Genomic DNA, 20,716 nt, shown 5'->3' with positions numbered 1-20,716 from the left:
AGGACATGCCCATGTCTTGCCCACTTTCCTCAACTTCCATTAGACACTTTGAATATTTTGTCATTTCCTGGGAGGGAGTTATTTTCCAGATCAGGCAGAGCATATAAACTCTCAAATTTTGTGTTCCAGACCCAATTCTCTCAGGAAGTGTTACATGTAACATGTGAACAGTTTGGTCCCCACATTTGTATTATAATATCACTAATGGTCACACTCTATTCACCTCACGGAATGATTGTAGGAGTCAAGTGGAACAAGAAAAAATTATATTTTTATATTAGAAGCAGACCATGCAGAGTTTATAACAGCAAACAATGTGTTTTGTTGTGTCATTTTTTTTTTTCTATAGAAGGGTTCTTCAGCCCAGGTGCAACTGTAGAGAATTCAACATGATTCTTGCCCATCTAAGATCTTACTGAATATGCTGAAAGGAAAAACATAAGTTTATATAAAAAGATCATAAATGGTCCACATAAATGGTCCATACTGGTATTAGTTAGGGTATGTAACTGTTACATAATGTAAACTCAAAATAAGTAACTTTTCAAATACAAAAGAAACTTTATCCAGTCTTGAGTGAAGATACAAATCCTCAGAGAGCTACCATGTCTTATGCGATCATTTGGGAATCAAATGTCTCATGAAGACAGTGGAATCATTGTGAAATAAATAGGACACACGTGTAAATACCAAATAGTTTCTCTGGTATGAAAAACTAGATGTTTAAATAAGAATCAAAATGTAGAATTGATATTATGAAATACGAAGAAAAGGTCTAAAGGAGTAGGGGAAGTGGGAGAGGTAAGGGAAAGAAAAGAAGGGAAAAGAAAAAAATATGAGAAAAGGAAAAAAATGGAAACAAAGTCTTTGTAAATAGGGAAGGGTGGAGGGGGTGAAGGGAGGGCAGGGGAATGGGGAAAAAGTAGGAACCAAGATACATCATGTAAAGGTACAAGATCCCAATAATGAATGCAACTGTGTTGTATATCTAAAATGTACCAATAAACTTATAGAAAAAAATAAGTGCCATCATTAATGTATCATTTGGGAGGAATTTCCCCCCCACTATACATGAGGGAAATGCTAATGAAGTGCTATGAGAAGGTCTTTAGGGACCAAGTGTCTCATTTCACTTTTCCTGACACTTCATTGGCCAGGAGAAGTCACATGATCACATAGGGAGGCTATGAAATGTTGCTCATTGTACTTTAGCAAGCAGCACTGATTCTAAGGCACAATCTTCAGGAGTTCTAGGATCTCCAAAATGTCACTATAAATCAGTTATGTATTTTCTGCCATAATTTCTAATTCATTTCTCAAAGGCCCACATGAATCTCAGGACCTTGACAGAAGACAGCATGCATTTTTATTTTCTGATTATTTTTTTTTGCCTCCAGAGACTAATATAATTTGACCTTGCAAAAGCATTCAATATATGAATAAACCAATCAGACAAAAGATATCATTTAAATCCTATGTGTACTCTACACTATAATTTCAAATTGCTGGGAGGTAGACGGGTGAGTGCAGAGGAGTGACATAGGGAAGGACTGGGAGATTTAATAATTCTTAAAAATCAATAGTTTTTCAAAAGATATCTTAGAAGTTGTCACCTGGTTATGGGGAGGGGAACAGATAGAGAGGCTGAAAGTGGCCTGCAAAATGGAGTAAGGGAAACTTTAAGGAAATGGGAATGTTCTTCGAGCTGATCAGGGGTGGGACATCACCACTGTCAAAAGTAAGTGCTTATTTAATCTCTGCATTTTACTGTATTAAGTTACATCTCCATAAAATTGAAAAAAGAAACTAAAACTCTTAATAAATAGGACAAAGTAGCAAATACAGAGAAGATTATGGGGCTTCTTATAAGCAAATCAATTTAATTCTAATTCAAGAATAACTCAGTCCAAGGAAAGCTGCCAGCAAGATGTTCTCCAGGATGTCGCGTAGGCAGAGGTTCAGTTCCGTGACCCAGGCTCCTGCCTTTCTCATACAACTCTAAGTTTCTCAGGTATGAGAACTTCTAATTAATGAGACCACTGGAGCATCACTTGTGACAAGAACAAAGGTGCTGAGGAAAATATCACGGAAGCTGATGGCTATACTTTATTTAAACCTTTCCGGATTTAGGGAAACACCTGTGATTTTGATTCTGTTTTGTTTTGACAGAAAGCCAAACCCATTCCTGTCACATAAAGATCTGAGGGCTTTCCAAGGGAAGCTGATTTTGTGGGCAAGTAGATAACAATCTATCATCTCTTTATCATCTATGTGTCTATACAATATTGTATGTAACAGATAGAATTCTTCAACTGTTGTGAAAGTACTTCTGGAGTATTTCTTGTTAGCTATGTGAGAAGAGAAACCAGACATTTACCCAGAACTATCACATGAAGATTTCAAACAGCAACAAGATTGGTACGCTAAAATTATAATGATGAAGCAGCCAGAAAGCTGCCAGAATGCAGCAGTCCCTAGCCTGTCAGTTTAGATAGATGGGTTAGGCATCCAACAGCCCTGCAGGGTGTGAGCTATAGACATGGAGAACCCACTCAAAAGTGTTTACAGAAAACTTGCTCTTCAGCTGAATGAATAACTGCCAAAAGTTTACAACATACAAATGTACAGCTTTAGTTCTTTTCTGAAAACAAAAAAGCAAATATGAAAATGGGGAAAAAAAGTAAAAGTAAAACAAAACAACAAGAGCTCAATCTTCCCCGTCTACATTCTTCATGTTTACTATAATGCATCCAGTCTGATAGAAGTGAAGACATGCTGTGTGAAATAACTACCCCAGATAAAAGGGAGCATATGGAATATTTGGCCTTCTGTAGCTGAATCCCTCAACTGTATAATTTTTTAAAGATTTTTTCTACTTTTTTATGAAAAATCTCCATTAATATTCAACCCTCTGAATTGCAATGAAAATAACCAAATTCCAAATCACTAATGGGACAGTGGCTTAGACTGACTTAAAATTATTCATTTTATTTCTTGATGGGCAATTTTTCTTAAACAAATTACGCTTTCATTCTCAGTGCCTTTCAGTTTGATTTTTCTAACATACCTTCAAAAGTTAATCACTCCTCAGGGTATCATATCCCGAATATCCTCTTTTGTGAAAAGAAAATTTGATTTAATCATATCTCTCATTGACTCTGCATACTTTATTCATTTTATTTAGCCCTAATTCAGGCAAAAGCTACTGCTGTAAAATGTCTTCTTCAAGTTGTATAAGACATATTTCTACACAGTTAATTGTGCTTTTTATTTATATAAAATAAATCATATAGTGTTAAACAGTTGGTTAGTTTTAGATTAAAAATAGAAAAATTAATAATAATGTAAAAAATCAGTGCCTTTTGTGCTTAATAGTACATAAATCGCCTTTGTTATGTACTGTGTCATGCTGTTTTATTACAAGTTTAAAATAACTACTGAGTGAAATATAACTCCCCCTTCCTCTACCTCTCTATCTTTAGGAAATTTTTAGCTATTTTATTCTGATTTTAATTTGAGAATTGGCTTTCTTAGTTTCCAAAAATATGCTGTTGGTATTTTTTATTGATATCACCTTAGCTTTATAAATTAATTTAAGGGAGAAAAGTCATTCTTATGTATATTGTATTTTCTCTTCCAAGAATGTGTCTTTCCTTGTACCGAAACTTCCTTTTAGGTTTCTCCATGGCACATATAGTTTCTTTATTGAAGATTTTATATGTTTTCTGTTAGGTTTTGTAGTTTGTCTTTTGATGTTTTATTCTTCTACCTTGTTATCTATACAAGAATGTCCTTTATTCTTATTTATCGGTTTTTTACTGAGCTCTGCAACTGATGTTTCTCATTATTTATAATGATCTTCCAATGGATTCTTTTGAGTTTTCTAAAGGAAAATACCTATTATTCTCACATAATGACATTTTAAAGTTCTTTACTCCACTTTTTCTTTCTAAATTCATTCCTCGATATATTACCTAATTTTAATGGCTAATAACTTCTAGGATAATTTGTAACCAAATGCTAATAGCAAAATTTTTTTGTTTGCTATTGATTTTGAAGAGGATCTTTCTAATGATGACCCAATTACCATATATATGCTATTTTGCATGTACACATTCAGAGTTATATTGAAACTACAGTATTTAATTTTTTTCAATTTTTACTTTTTTTATTAGTATACATGTTTGCAGTATATAATGTAAATTCTTCCTGGGGACCTGTTACATCTACATAACACATCTTAATACCTTTTTCATCCCCTTATCTCTTCCCCTATCTCTTCTTTCCCTTCTTTTTTGCAAAAGATCTATCTCCTTATTTCCTATTATCTATATTTTATTTTGCTTTTTATTTTATTTTAGTTTTCTCATATAGGTATTTAATGATTCTATAAACCAAGAGGAGGTATTCTATTTTATTAAATGTATTTTATCTGCTTAGTGAGATTTATGTGCCTGTTTTGATTTACTAAATAAATTAGTTCTACTTTTACCTATCCTAGTCTTAAACCTCACTAATACTCTAGAAATAAACTTCATTTACCTTATTCTTTGTTAAATAAAAAGCTGAATTTTGCTAGTTATTTAAACTGTTTTTATCACAATGTGTTTAACCAAGCTATTCTATGGTTTTATTTGTGTATGGATCTTTAATGGAATTTAGAGATCAATCTGAATATATTTATATATAATTTTATTCCTAGTCTCTGAACAATTAAAATTTAATTGCACTTCTCTGTTACTTGACATTTTGGAAGAATTTCCATGTGGAACCATATGGCAACAGCTATTAGAAAACTCTGTTTCTTGAATGGTAAATGATCCAGGCACACATACTGGGGTCAGCTTGGTTGTTTAAATTTCCTTCAAATAGCATCATTTTTTCCATCTGTTTCATCCATGTTCTTAAACTTACTTAAAAGTTTAAAATTAGTTTTTTCTACTAAGATTGTACTAATTCTGCTAATATTATAATGTTTGTGGTTATTGTCATTGACAAGGTTAAATAATTATTAATCCTCTATATGCATATTATCAACTTTATTCCAAATGAAAGCAAGGGGATTTTATTGGTCCTACCATTTAACAGCTTATACTTAATTAAACTTTGCTTTTACTTTTAGTTTTCAGTTCTTTTCTTACATTTGTCTTTGCTATTATTATATATTATGTTTCTTCTGTGCACTTCTTAACCCATGTGCCTCACTAGATTCAGAAATATATATTTAAATTGTATGATTTTCTAAATCAGTTCATGTATATATGAGAAATTATGTTTCCCTGTTGAAAAATCATTTCTCTCTTCTTGTTGTTAACTTCCATTTTGTTGTATTAAGGTTATATTACTTTTATTCTATGGAATTTATTAAGCTTTTGTATGAGTCCCAATAAATGATGAACTTGCTAATATTATTTAGAAATTTGACAAGAAAACATGTTTTCTTGTCTTTTCTAAGTATGTAAATACAGACTCTCTTAGTTACTTCCTTCTTACAAGGATGATATACCCAAAACCCCAAATTGAAGGAGAAAAGTTTGTTTCACCTCATAGTTGGTAGAGGTTTCAGTCTGTAGTTCTTTGGTTCCAAGGCAGGGTAACATGGAACAGAGGCCTGGCAAAAGAGAAACAGTCTATGGGCAGCAGCCAGGAAGCAGCAAATGCAAGCCTCCCTTTCTCTTTATATTCCTTCCAGGCTACAAACCTATTGATTGGTGCCACATATACCCAGGGTGGGGCTTCTGTTTTTAGTAAATCCATTCAGCCATGCCCATAACTATGCTAAATGGATTAGTAGACTGATCCAGTACCATACACCCTTAATCCAAGTATCACACGCCCATGAACCAGCCACCTCCCAAAAGCCCCACCTGTGAGCACATGAAGCTTTGGGGACACATCAAGATACAAGCCATAACTCAGACATGCATATGCCTTAAATCAAGACTATACAGGGCTAGAGATATATATGTAGGTCAGTGGTCGAACACTTGCATTGCCCTGGGCTCAGTCCAAAGCACTGATAAACAAAAAATTAAAAAAAAAATTATATACCAACGTGTGTAATATTAGATTTAAATATTGCACTATTTGATTTTTTATGGCTATTTTTGGTTTCTGTGTGTATTTCTTTCTATTTGTCTTTTCTGTAGATTTTGGACCATTTTTTTGGATACTACTAAGCTTTTTTCTTCCTTTCTTTCTTTCATTTGGTGCATAGACAGTATCTAACATGTTTTCACCCATTTGCAGGCTTTTAACCAATATTAATGTCTTTGTATTGAAAGTCCTTGTTTATTATAGCATATTTTGTTTTATGGTCCAATTTAAGCATTTATTCTTTTAATAAATTACTATTATCAATTTACTTTTAATAGTTTAAGATTTGTATTAGCCAACATTTGTTGACTTTTCATATTCTATACTTGAATCACACTGTTTATTTTGTTTTTCTGATTTTTGACACTTTGGTTTGATTTTTCTTATATTATGAAAGATTTCTAATTTTTTAAACTCAAGATAGGGTCTCACTAGGTAGCTCAGGCTGGCTGTGAACTTGTCCCATCCAAACTTACGTTGAACCCATTCTCCTGTCTCAGTCACCTGTATGTTGGGATCATAGGCATGCACCATTTAGCCAGCTGATTTCTAGTTTTTATACACTTACACTTCTAACAATGTAACAAATTTGCACTTCACTTTTATGCATCTTGATAGTAGGCAATGGGGTCATTCAATATTTCTTCTTCCCTTTTATCTCTTTAGTTTTTATTCTTCTGACTTTTAGTTGACTGCTATTTTTTATTTAGCTTTATGCAGTAAAATAGACATTTATGACTTTATACCTTTAACGGCTTCATTTAATTTTTATGTATAAAAGTTGATGCAGTCATCTCATTGACCATAGTTCTCTTGCTATTCTCTTTCTAATACAATTCCAGTTATGTTCAGTTCTACATTTTCAGGGCAACTGTGCTTTTATATGCAAGTGGAATATCCTTTATCTGAAATGCTTATGACCGCAAGTGTTTCAGATTTGGGATTTTTTTCAAAATTTGGAATATTTATATGTACATAATGAGATATCTTAGGACACAAGTCTAGCTATAAAAATTCATATATATTTAACACATAATTTATACACATAACCTTAAAGTAATTTATGGTGCATTTTAATAATTTTGCACATACAATAGATTTTGAATATATTGAACCATTATACAACAAAGACATTACTGTTTTTAACATCCACCTAGATAATCTGTGGTTGTATGACATCACTATCATCCCTGACTCTAAATCTATTTGCTAATGCTAAACACTCATTTTCTTATACTTAATCACACAAGTGTACCTAATACTGAAAAAATGACACCCATTAATATAGAGAAAAATCACAGAATTTATAGTTCTAAATTCTCTTGTAGATTTCATGATTATTTTTCTGTATAATGGTATACATTTGGATAAATTCCAAAATGGTATGTCAACTAGCTAGCAGCCAATTATTGAGTACTTAATATATTTTGACTATTATTTTGAGCTCATTAAATGTGCAGTACTTACAATTGTATGTGCCAAATAATTCCACACAAGAATGTAGAAACAGAGCAAGAAGAAGTAACTTGTTCTAGATTGTGTACCTGCTAGGCTTGACACAGATGAAGTCTAGAGTCCTGATGCTCTTCCATAACACTCTTCTGTCTCCAGAGAATAGCTTCTTTGATTCCTTGTTCTCATATTAATATTCATGGTTTGAATTATATAGTTCTTTTTGCAATACATATTTATATTTCAAAGAGAATAAGCTAAGAAGAGAGTTTCTTAAACCAAATTGTGTTTTCCATATATTTTTTTCTTTTGGTACCAGGGATTGAACTCAGGACCTTGCGGTTGCAAGGCAGGTGATGGAATCCCTGAGGTAAATCCCTGGGCCCCCCATGTGGTTTTATGTAGAACACCCAGTCTGTAATATATGATAAAATCTTTTTTTGTTTGTTTTGGTTTTGGTTTTTGGTACTGGGGATCGAACTCAGGACCTTGTGCTTGCTAGGCAGGCTCATCACCACTGAGCTACATCACCAGCCCCAGGATAAAATCTTGCTGGAGAGTTCATATTACATTTTCTAATCATATTTGGAGACAAACAAAAAATTCTTTATTTCCCTGAATGTTCTAGATCTATGGTTCAGAAAGAAGTGTCCTTGGATGACAAAGAAAAAGTGATTTGAAGAAAACACAACCTCAACTTGCAATCTGATATAAATCTTGTTTAATCTCTGTGTTACTGTACTGGCAAGTACTGTCAGGACAAGATTTATATGCAGACTTCTAGAACTATAAATTTCCAAGAAAATAAAATTGGCCATATCATCTGGCTAGTACCTTCGTGCCACGCAGGGAATCTGCATGAGGAATTTTCTCAAAGCAGGAATTTGTTCTTTGAATATAGATTCCTTGAACAAAAGTAAAGTTGTTTATATAATGCAAATACTTAGGGACATTAGGCTAAGAACACCCCTGCATCCATCACCAGAAAATGCAGGCGGAGTGTATAAGTTTGAGTAATTTCTCTTGGTATCAGAATTTCTCTAAGTGAGTCAACTTTCATTAAATCTTGTCCTTTAGCTCCCTTCCATTGAAACATCAGTTTTAAGAGTTGTAAATAAGCATATACAATGATATGGCAACCACATTTTTATGGCATAGAAGCATTTTGTGTACTTTGGAATCTTAAACACTCATGGATAAATCTCAAAGGAGTTTTGTTGAAATTGTACATAAACGGAAATTGAATATTTAATTTGAATATTAAAATTAAGAATGTCTGCAATTTTCTGAGAACATGAAGTATAAACCACGTCATATTTTTGGAGCACATGGAGTTCAATAAAAGTAAGGAAACCTAACTGAAATAATTTTATAAAACTCTTCATCCATTCATCATGTTTTGCAAATATACCTGTGAGAGCAGTCTAACAATAGTCCACCATTATTGGTAATGATATAGGGGCATAATCTTTTTTTTTTTTTTACTATGATAATACATACACAATGAACATTTGCCAGTTTATTTATTTTCAGGGCACAATTGGGTGGTATTAAATACATTCACATTTTTCTACAATCATCACCGTTGTCTTCAAAGTTTCTGCCTGCTGTAGTGGCGTATGACTGCAATTTCAGAACAGAGAGGAACTACTGTTGTGTCTAAGATTTCAGTTTTACAGATAGATTTTCTACAGTCATTTTGTTTTCATAACATTATTTTTATGTAGAGCCGAATTTATCAGAATCATAAGAAACAAAGTTTCTACCTCTGTGAATAACGTTTTAAAATAATATATCTAGGTACATTCAACTACAAGTTGTATGGTATAGAAGAGACATTCATTGATTTTTCTTTTGTATTTGAACACTCTAGAGTAGTACACATGTATTTTTTAAGTGAATATACAATTTATTTAACATTCAAACTTCATTAAGACATGTGCAATATGGTAATTTTTCTGGGGGTTTAACCCTACCTAGGATATGATTGCTTGCTGGGGTTTAGCAACAGGGTCCAGTTCACACTTAGCACTAATTAAATACTTTATTGAATAAATACAATACCAAACAATATGCATTCAAATGCTTTCTTAAAAAAATCAATTTTAAAGGCCTTTCTATTCAGGCCAAAGATAAACACAACAAAGGCAAGTATGCTAGTTTAATATAATTGGCTGACTTTATACAGCATTTATATCTTTTAGTCCACAAGTATATTATTAAATGATAGAGAACATCTAATACAACCATTTCTACAGAACTAGGAAATAAATTTCTAAGAAAGATTTTTACAGACCCCATATTTTATACCCACCCCAACAGTCTAACTCTAAAGACGATAAAGTCAATGACTTTCCTCACAAGAGCTAGGGACTAATGTCGCTTTGCTATCAAAATCTGTATTTCTGATCCATTATGAGCATTGAGACAAGATTCAAAAATTCCCAAAGAAGCACAGTGCTCATTGTGATCACCTAGTCAGCAAGAGCGAGCAGTGCATTCAAAACTATCTCATCCCAGGAATTAAACAAGGTCAGCCACACTCATGGGCATTCCCTCCATTGTAGTATTGTAGAAAGTCTCAATGTCATGAAGAATCCTCTTGTCTTCTTCAGTAACAAAGTTTATAGCCACACCTTTCCTCCCAAATCGATCCTCTGTGCCAATTCTGTGAATATAGTTTTCATGATTAGTAGGTAGATCATAGTTTATAACCAAAGACACTTGTGGCACATTAATCCCATGAGCCAAAATGTCAATAGTGGTCAGAATTCGGCTTGACCCTGATTGGAATTCCCTCATGATAACATTTCTCTCCTTCTGATCCATGTCACCATACAGAGCAGAAACTGAATTCCCTGGCATGCATTTTCTCAGTGAGCCAGTCCACCTTGCACCTTGTATTGAGAAAAATAACAGCCTGTGTAATGGTGAGAGTCTCATATAAATCACAAAGTGTATCCAACTTCCATTCCTCTCTTTCAACATTAATTTAAAACTGTTTGATTCCTTCAAGGGTCAATTCTTCTTTCTTCACCAGAATTCAAATTGGATCTCTCATGAATTTTTTGGTCACTTCTAACACATCAGTCGGCATTGTGGCAAAAAGCAACACAACCTGAATGCTTGTATTTAGTTTTTGGAAAATCTCATAGATTTGATCCTTAAACCCTCAGCTCAGCATTTCATCTGCTTCATCCACAACAAACTTTCTCCATTTTGGAGAAAGTTATCTTCTGTTTAACATATCAAACACTCTCCCTGGTGTACCAACAACAATATGAGGTGCTTCAGCCTGCAGTTTTTGCATTTCATTTCAAACATTTGTTCCACCAATGCAGGCATGACAAGTTGCTCCCATAGAGCCTCCAAGTACCAGAATTACCTTTTGGATCTGTTGAGCCAGTTCTCTGGTGGGGCCCAATACTAGTGCTTGGGTCTCCTTGAACTCAATCTCCAACTGTTGCAGGATGGAAATAGCAAATGTGGCTGGCTTGCCAATACTTGACTGAGCTTGAGCAATCACATCATATCCTTTAATACAAGGATAGCACTTTGCTGAATAACAGAAGGCTTCTCAAAACCGTAAGCATAGATGCCCCAAAGAAGAAGACACTCCTTTAAATTCATATCATCAAAGTTATTAACAATCTCATTCCAGTTGCTCTTGATGACACCATCAGGGTCCCTTCCCTCTGGGCTTCCATGTTCTCTGTCATAATCTGCAGAACCACCAGGCGTGATCCAAAGAACCACTCAGCGCCCGACTGAAAAGAGTATGCATGTATTTAAAATATAAATATAATGATAAGTTTTAAAATATCTACTCCACAAAATCCATTCAACTGGGCTTCTGAAATACATTTCCTAGCAATAGTAATACCTAATTTCAAACTAAAGATGTCATGGCCTCATGCCAGAACAATTTATCTCAGAAAAGAAAGATTGATAAAGAACAGTACAAACTTATTTACAAATGTTAGGCATTCTTCTGGGAAAATGAAAATCTTTTAGCAAAAGAAACATGTTTCTTTGGGGTATTAATACATTTTAACAAGGTCACACTTAAGGTGACCTACACCCGGCATTGCTGTGTACCTACCTCACAGCCCATTATTGTGGACTTACTGAACCAAGAACAATTTAGAAGCTGTGTTGTAAGCTAAATAACTATCTAAGTTCAAGTTTTTTAAAAGTGGATCCAATGATGGCCCCACACTGCAGTTTAATCTAAAACATTTAGCAGACTCAGCTACTAATCTGTGAAACTGAATGTCAACTTCTGTCTTCTATCAGTTTTGCCTTGGGCAAAAGCATGTAGAACAGAATAGCAATATACCCTGTGTACAGATTCTCAGCTGTACTAGTTTCCTAGGGCTGCTGTAACAAATTACTACAGACTTGGTTCTTAAACCAAGACAGATATATTCCCTTAAAGTTTTTAAAGTAAACTTGCAGAATTGAAGTGTTGGAAATGCTGTGCTCCTTGCACAGGCTCTGGGATGAATGCTTCCTCAGCTCTTCCTCTTTCTCCTGGCTGCAAGTATCCCATACTTGTGGCTGCACAATTCCAGTCTCTGCCTCTGGCTTTCCCTCTTCTCTTTCTCTTCTCTATCTTGTGAAGATAGCATTAGCAGATTTAGGGTACACCAAAATGATCTTGGTCATCTCAGGTCAAAATGCTTAACTAAATTATATCTGCCAAGACCTTTTAGTAAGGTTGTATTTACAGGTTTGAGAGATTAGGACACAGAAATACCTAAATTTGTGTGTAGGTATATTGGGGGAAGAATAATGTAAATGAATGTAAGTGTTGTCACTCCTCATGCTGCTGTGTTGTTTTATATATGAATTGAGTGGTGATAGTCCATTTTCTTGTGTAATGGCTACCTGTCTTCTCTATATGGTGCCATACTTAAGTAAATTATTATAATTGTAATAATAATTGATAGTTCATATGCAATGAATTTCATTCTTTTTATCAACGGTGATAATTCATCTATCTTCACAATAGCCTATATTTAATCCCCAGCACTTTGTTTATTCATTCATTCATTCATTCATTCATTTATATTTGGAGAGAGGGCCTGGTTAAGTCAGTAAATTGTTGAATTACTACTTTTCACAGTAGTACCATAAAGTAGGTATCAGTATGCTGGTCTTACAAATCAAGAAATATCAATACAATATATAACTTGTCCAATTTACACAGGTAATAGTGAAGGATCTGGAGTTTTAATCTAAGCAAAGTGAGTTCAGAACCATTATAGATAAATCAACATGTATATTTTATAGCCGTTCATGTGATTTAACCTAGATTATTTGAAAAAATATCTCTTTCTTCTTTAAAACTTTTTTCTATTCTCATATTTCCAAGATCCAGGAAAATATGACACCACAATATTTGCATTAAATTTTACTTTAGAATGAGCTATATTTCAACTATGGATCATCGTAATAAAACATTAGAAAAGCTGGAAAGGTCTTTCTATCATACATCAAAATAGAAAATTTTACAGAGCAAAATTCCCAATTAATAGTATTTACAGAGTAAATTAGGAATTCTAGAGAAGAGAAGGATTTCTTGCCCAAATTCCAGCCCAGGAATCTTTCTCTTTGTACTTGCCAAATAAATATATAAATAGATTTACTTTTTATAGTTAGAAGAAATGTGATAGTTTTTTCTAAATAGATAGTTGTACTAAAATACATGTCATTCTATACTCCTTAAAACCACAATGCGAGACAGGTCTGTATTCCTGCACTCTGACAGGCTGAGGCAGGATGATTGCAAGTTCAAGCCCCACCTGCGTAGTTTACTGACTTAAACAGGCCCTGTCTTAAATATAAATGAATGAAAAAATGAGATGCTGGATATTAAATACACACTACTGAGAAAAAACATGAACTATCTCCACTGATTTCTAACTGTCCCTACAGTGTGGAGAATAAGCTCTCATACTATGAAGAAATTCACTTAAAAAAAACTTTTTTTTGAGGGCCGGGGATTTAGCTTAGTGGTTTTGCCGCCTGCTGCACAAGCGCAAGAACCCGCGTTCAATCCCTGGTACCAAAAAAAAATTTTTTTTGAGACAGGGTTTCACTTTGTCATTCAGGCTGCATCTGAACTCACTATGTAGCCCAGGCTGGCCTCAAACTCCAGCAGTCTTCCTACTTCAGCCTCCCGAGTGTTTGGATTGCAATCATGCACCATGATACCGGGCAAGAAATTCAGTTTTGCTGTGTTTGCACAAGGCTGACCCTCTGTTCTTTATTTTTTGTTAGGTTAAAATGGATAGGATAATCTTTATGTGAGCCCTGTTAAATAGAAGTATTTTTGTTTTAGAACTCATTTTATCCAGTAAGTTTTTAAAAAGCAATCCTTTTACAAAATAAAGTATAATTGATGAAGCAAAACGTGACTAAATACACATGGTTGTGTCAGCTAGCTATTGTTATGTAACAAATTGCCTAGTTTGTGGGTCAGAAATGCTGACTTGCCTGCATCCTCTCCTTCAGTTTCTCTTACAAAGCTGCAATCAAAGTGCCAGCCAGTCCTAGGGTTTCATTTGGGGCTTGTGTGAGGAAAAGCTTGTTTTGAAGCTTAAGTGCTTTTTGAGGGGAGCATCTCAGGTCCTTCCTACATGTCTCCTGGAGGTCCTCCTTAACCTTTCCTGTTTGAACTTCTCTATAGGTCAAGTTGCATCAGCAAAGCCAGCAAGAACCAATAGAAAGTCTCTGCTAGCAAGGCAGAAATTCCAATCTTAGGTAACAGAAATGCAGAAGTGACATCCCATTATCTTTTCATAATCTATGGAGTCCACTGAAAAAAATATATACACTTCAGGAAAAGAGAAACTTAAATAATTTTTCTTTTATTTTTGTTTTATTTTCTTGGGTTTTTGATAGCTCTGATGAAAGTATTTATTTTTAAAATTAATTTTATTGGTACATTTTAGATATAAGTAATAACATTCATTGTAGAATATTTGTACCTTTACATGACATATCTTGATTCTTCTTTGTCTCCCATCTCCCACTCCTTTCAATCCCTCTTCCCCTCTTTATTTACAAAAGCTATTTCCAGTTTTTCCTTCTATTCTCTTTTTTTCCCTTTGCCCGTCCTTCCTTTTCTCCTTCCTCCTCCCTAGTTCCCCTTCCCATTTGAACTTGTTTTTTTTCCTACTTTCCAATATCTATTATACATTTTGGCCCTTATTTACCTTTCTGGTTTCTCACACCAGAGAAACCATGTAATATTTGACTATGTGTGTCCAATTTACTTTTCCTTTAAAAGTATGGTATCAAGGTGCATCCATTTACCTAGAAATGTCTCAAATTTATTCTTCTTTAAGACAGAGTAGTACTCTATTGTATAAAAAAAGTCACATCTTCTTTATCCATTCATCAGTTGACTGACATTTGGGCTATTTCCAAGGTTTAACTGTTACAAACTGTGCCGCTACAAACATGAGTGTGCATATATCACTGTAACATGATTCTTTTAATTCTTTGGGGAAGGGAAATAGCTGGGTCAAATGGAACTTCTACTTTTAGTTTTTTGAGGAATCTCCACACTGATTTTCACAGTGGTTACACCAGTCTACACTCCTGCCAACAGTGGAGAAAGGTTCCTTTTCCCCCACAACCCCACCAGGACTTGTTATTGGATGATTTCTTGATGATAGCCGCTCTTTCTGGAGTGAAATAGAATCTCAGTGCTGTTATAATTTGTTCAGATGACCAGTGATGAGGAACAATTTTTCATATATTTATTTGCTGTTTCTATGTCTTCATCTGAGAAATGTCTATTCATTTCATATGCCCACTTTTGAATTGGGTTTTTAAATTTGAGAAGTCTGATTTTTAAGTTCTTTATATATTTAAGATATTAGTCCTTTGTCTAAGGAAGAGCTGGCAAAAACTTTTTCCCAATCTGTGGGTTGTCTCTTTACTCTGAAGGTGGTTTCTTTTGCTGTGCAAAAGATTTTTTAATAAAATGCAATCTCAATTGTTGAGACTTTGTGATATTTTCTGTGCAATCAAGGTTTTTGTTCATAAAATTTTGCCTACAGCTATATCTTCAAGAGTGCTACCTATTCTATCTTCCAGCAGATTTAGTGTTTCTGTTTTAATATTTAGATTTTGATCCATTTTGATTTTACATTAGTGCATTTACATAAGAGAGATATGGGTCTAGTTTTAATTTTTGGTATGAGGAAAGCTAGTTTTTCCAGCATCATTTATTAAAAAGATTATCTTACAGTGAAGGTGTTTGGCCCCTTTGTCAAAAATAAGGCACTAAATTCGTTGAGACATCATGAGATTAATATGTTACCTTTGGCCTCTACAAATACAAGAGGTGCTCATAGTGGTGGCCATGAGCTTCAAGACATTTATTGATATGGGGAACTGCTGCTTGGGTAACCTTGGTCATTGAGATTGCTGCACATACATTTTCAATTTCTTCTGAAATTGAAAGGAGACTGGCATTGTAGTGGATTTTCTGTGATATACAATATCCTCTAGAGTTCCCCATATGAGGCTAACATCATCTGTTGAAAAAACATCATACTGTTTTTCTTTTCCTGAAGTGTGCATACTTTTTTTGGCAGAACTGTATTGTTTAGAAGAAGGGAGGGAGAAGATCACAGGGAGATGATCATACAAAAGCAACAACACTAGAAAACACTAGTAATTGGGAACTATCTTGTAATCTGCTTATGAAGCATCTTATATTGTGGCATAAAGAAAAAAGTGAATACGTATGTATGCCATTGATCCTGATTATTGACTATATTGAGAGACTCTTGAAGAGGTGAATAAATTGTAAGGGCACTAACCTTATCAGAGGGTTAAACCATTGATGTGTTCAGTGCTGACTGGGCTGTTAACAGGTAGGGCAGGGTTGGAGGTGGGTGACCTGACTGCTATATCTGGCCCCTGGCCCCTTACACTCTCATTCTTTCTGGATGCCATGAATTGAGCAGCTTTCTCTCTCATGCTCTTCTACTATGATATCTTGGCCTGGGAGCCAGCTGACCATTGACTGAAACCTCTGAAACCTTGAGGTGAACTAATCCTTTTCTCTTTTAGTCTGCAGGAGTCAAGTAGACTGTCCCAGCAATGAAAGCTGATCAATACAAGGATCCAATAAAGCCATTCTTTGCTCTACAAGCTCAAAACCTAGTAATGAAAATATGACAATAGAGAATAAATGTGCAACATTTTAATAATAACATGTGATGCTTAATCTTGATTGTCAGCTTGATTGGCATAAGCGGTGACATTTAGATTAATAAAGAACACGTCTGGCTGTTTCAGCTAGGACATGGGATCTTGATTGTGGGATATCTGGTCTCTGGTTCCTTCTTCTCTGGTTCTTTCTGTGCTCTCTGCTTCCTGGATGCCAGGAGTTGAGCAGCTTTCTCCCACTATGCCCTTCTGCCACTACGTTTCTTCACTGGAGCAAATCAACGACGACTGAAACCCCTGAAACTATAAGCCAAAATTAATTTTTCCTCTTTTGAGTTGCAAATGTCAGGTATTTTGTTATAGCAATGGGAAACTGACCAACACAGACAATGTTGATGTGCTCTCATGTCTTTTATTCAGTATGCATAATAGTTACAATTTCTAAGTAACTAAGCACCAAACTGTATCATTTTCCTTTCTTTTCTTTTTAACTGCAAAGTTTTTTTTTTTTTCATTCTTTTATTGGTACATTTTAGGTATACAACACAATTACATTTCTCATTGGGAACTTGTACCTTTACATGATACATCTTGGTTCTTATTTTTTCCCCATTCCTAGCCCTCCCTTCACCCCCTCTACCCTTCCCTATTTACAAAGACTTTATTTCCATTTTTTCCATTTCTCAGCATTTTTCCTTTCCCTTCTTTCCTTTCCCCTGCCCCTCCCATTACTCCCTACCCCTTTGGACATTTTCTTCCTATTTTGCATTATTGATTATTCATTCTAATCATTGGTACATTTTAAGTATACAATATAATGACATTCATCATTGAAAATTTGCACCTTTACATAATCTCTGTTGGTTCTTATTTTTCATCCTTGGCCAGCCCTCCCTTCAACCCCTCCATTCCTCCCTATTTAGAAAGATTTTGTTCCTATTTTTCCACTTTCTCATATTAATTCCATATCTTTCTTTCCTTTCCCCTAGCCCTCCCACTTCCTTCCCCTTTGCCCCTTTTCTTCCTATTTCACATGACCTATTATATATTTAGTCCTTATTTACACTTTCAGTTTCTCACACCAGAGAAACTATTCAGTATTTATACATATGTATCCTATTTATTTCACTTAAGAGTATCACCTCAATGTGCATCCATTTAGCTTTCATTTTACTTTCAAAAGGTGATGATTAAGCCAAACAGACTGACTGATCACCGTGAAGGCATACAGGATCTGAAGCAATATTATTGGAAAAAATAAAAAGAACAGGAATACATGATTTTCCTATTGCCAATCATGTTATAAAGCTGAAGTGGAGTAAGAATTCAGATTCTGGAAAAGAGCCCAGGACTCTGGGCTCTAGGCTTATGTTGCCTTATACTGGAGGAAAAGCAAGCTGCTCCACTACCTGGATCAGGACCTAGAATCCAGCCCTGAACTTCACTATGGCGTTTTGTGTTGTCACAGGGACTTCTAGCCCCAATCCATTATCACAGCCCCTAAGTCCAGTGAATCATCCTAGTATATAGCTGGTTTCAATAGACTATCCTTCATTTTCCAAATATTCTGCCAAGAGGCCGATTCCCACATAGACAAATAAATCCTCAATTCTGAGTCAACCCTCTAGACACCGAGGGATGGCTTGTCTGCTCCATCTCCATCAGCAACCCTTATCATTTTAACCCATTTGCTAACTTTGCTGTAGGGATGATATAGCACATGTACTAATATACATGGGTCTGAATTCATCTCAAAATGGGTAATTTAGTTTATGCTTAGAAGGCTGTACACAATTACATTTCTTCTATATAATTATTTATATAAAATTTACATTTTAAAGTTTTTATATTTTTCATAAATTTTATTTCATTTATCTAAATGTACTTTTGCTTTTAATTCTATCCCTTTTATTAAACTTTATGATTTTTAGAAGAAATATTCTAATTTCACCTCAGAAAATGTGTATCTCAATTTCATATGCTTTTTTATTTCAAAACTCCAGATAACACTTTTAACACATTCTATTGAGAGGAATTACTTCATAGAAACCATAGAAAATGCTTCTTTAAAGAGTTTTATTATGAAGCTTTTCTTAGTGTCTCAAGAACAGTGCTGTTTTAAGTTAGTCCAAGAGATGTGCTTCTTCCAAATTCTATCCAAAGCCAGTAATACCAGAGCAAATTTTATTTTTGTCTTTTCCAAAGGTTAATTGTCTAGTTTCTGAAATAACCATTTAGGAAATGTTAAGTTTATGTTAATTCAAATTATTCTGCAAAAAACTGTCCTGAAATAACCCATTGCCATTTTTTTTTTTTGTAATTTATCTGGAAGAAAATAAAAATGCTGTGATTCTCATTGTAAATCTTTCAAATGGAAAGAAAATGTACTAAACACATATTACAAAAGCAGTTAAAAGGAGGATTTCTGTTTTTACTTTTATTATCTTATTTTGCTTTTTTTCTTAAAGCTAGTTGATAATACCTTTTCAATCCTTTTAACTATGTAAAATTAAAAATAATAATCAGTTCACAGAGTCAACATTTTTTCCTTGGTATTTATGTCAGAAGAAAATAATTTTACTTAGAAAGCAAGAAGTTGTTCAGATAAATAATGCCGAACTTATGGCAGGAATGATGAAATATAGCAGCTTTAGAGAAATGTGATCCAGGATCAGTTTAGAGTATGAGTTTGAAACCTGTTTTCTGTGAGGACTTAATGAAAGGAGATAATGACCTTTTCATACTATTTCAGAAATCCAGAACATCAACACAAAATCTTGTCTGAGGGGAAGAAGTTAAATTGTGTAGACATTTTAGCATTAAAATATGGGAGCAAGGACAAACAGGTTAAAAAATAATTGCTAGCCACCTTTTTCTCTACTCTAGACAATTTGTACTTTTCAATTATTTCTGGTCTCTCTGTGAAGGCTAAATTCATTAAGCTGTACCCCTTTCCTTTAAGTAAAAATAAGAATATGCATAATAATATTTTGTTATTATTTCTTTCAAATTATTGCTGCATACATAATGTGTAGTGTTCCCAAAAAGCAATTAGCCTTGGCAGGCAATATTTGTTAAGTCAGTGTTTTTCAAGTTATTATAAGACATGTCTCATTTTGAAAAGCAGACAGCAAAAATTTAAAAATGAAAGCTAGCCATCTTGTATAATGCTTTTTCAATTTTTTTCCTAGAATTAATATCATGACAAAAAAGCAAATACATGGTAGAATTATATGTATTATAACTGTACATGACTTTCTGTTAAGGGAAGATTCTGTTATATTTCCCCCCAGCTCTTCCTACCTGTATTCCTGGTGCCCCAAAATTAGAATCACTGTAAATCTGCATATTTTTTTTTTACATACTCAAGTCTAAACTGCAATGATAATTTGTATTTCCCTTGGTTTAGGCATCGAATATAATAATACCAGGAAGGGATTCTACAGAGTGGATAGAGAGTTTAGGTCACTTGTTGCAAATTTCAGGGGCATATCAACGTGTCATTACTGAGTAGAAAAGAAAAAGTGAGGAAAAGATGATCATGGAAAAGAAACACAAAGAAACCATAAAAGAGTCTGGGCAGTGTTGTAATTAGTGGGCTGTAGCACATGTAAAAATTTTTCCATAACTTCTTTTCTACTCCTACTTTCAAAAGTTAGAGATTATTTCCTCTCATTCTGAGCTAAATAGGCCAAGTGACTATTTTCCAGTGAATACAGCAAAGCTGATGTGATGAGGTGCTCCTTAAGAAACTAGAGCATTAAGAGGTCCTATAGCTCCACAACACTTGGATCACACACTCTGAGGGCAGCAAGCCATCATGTTATGGGGAGAGCTTCATGTGGCAAAGAACCACGGCCATGGAAGAAATAGCCATGCAAGCCAGCCTTGGAAGCCAATCCAAGTTGCAATTAAGCCTTCAGATGACTGTACTCCCTTCCTGCCAACATTCTGGCTGCAATTTCCTGAGAGG

The 20,716-nt window shown here is 34.4% G+C and overlaps 1 pseudogene; it reads right to left on the bottom strand.

Annotated features, from left to right (window-relative positions):
* Window positions 1-10,071: 10,071 nt before the first annotated feature.
* The window catches only part of LOC101702344 (eukaryotic initiation factor 4A-II pseudogene), a 49,195-nt pseudogene continuing 38,550 nt past the window's right edge, over window positions 10,072-20,716 (bottom strand).

The sequence above is a fragment of the Heterocephalus glaber genome, unplaced genomic scaffold (assembly GCF_053883595.1).
Source record: "Heterocephalus glaber isolate CG9 unplaced genomic scaffold, H.glaber_assembly_v1.0 deba00001586, whole genome shotgun sequence".
Classification (NCBI taxonomy): Eukaryota; Metazoa; Chordata; class Mammalia; order Rodentia; family Bathyergidae; genus Heterocephalus; species Heterocephalus glaber.
This window is presented reverse-complemented; position numbering and strand designations above follow the sequence as displayed.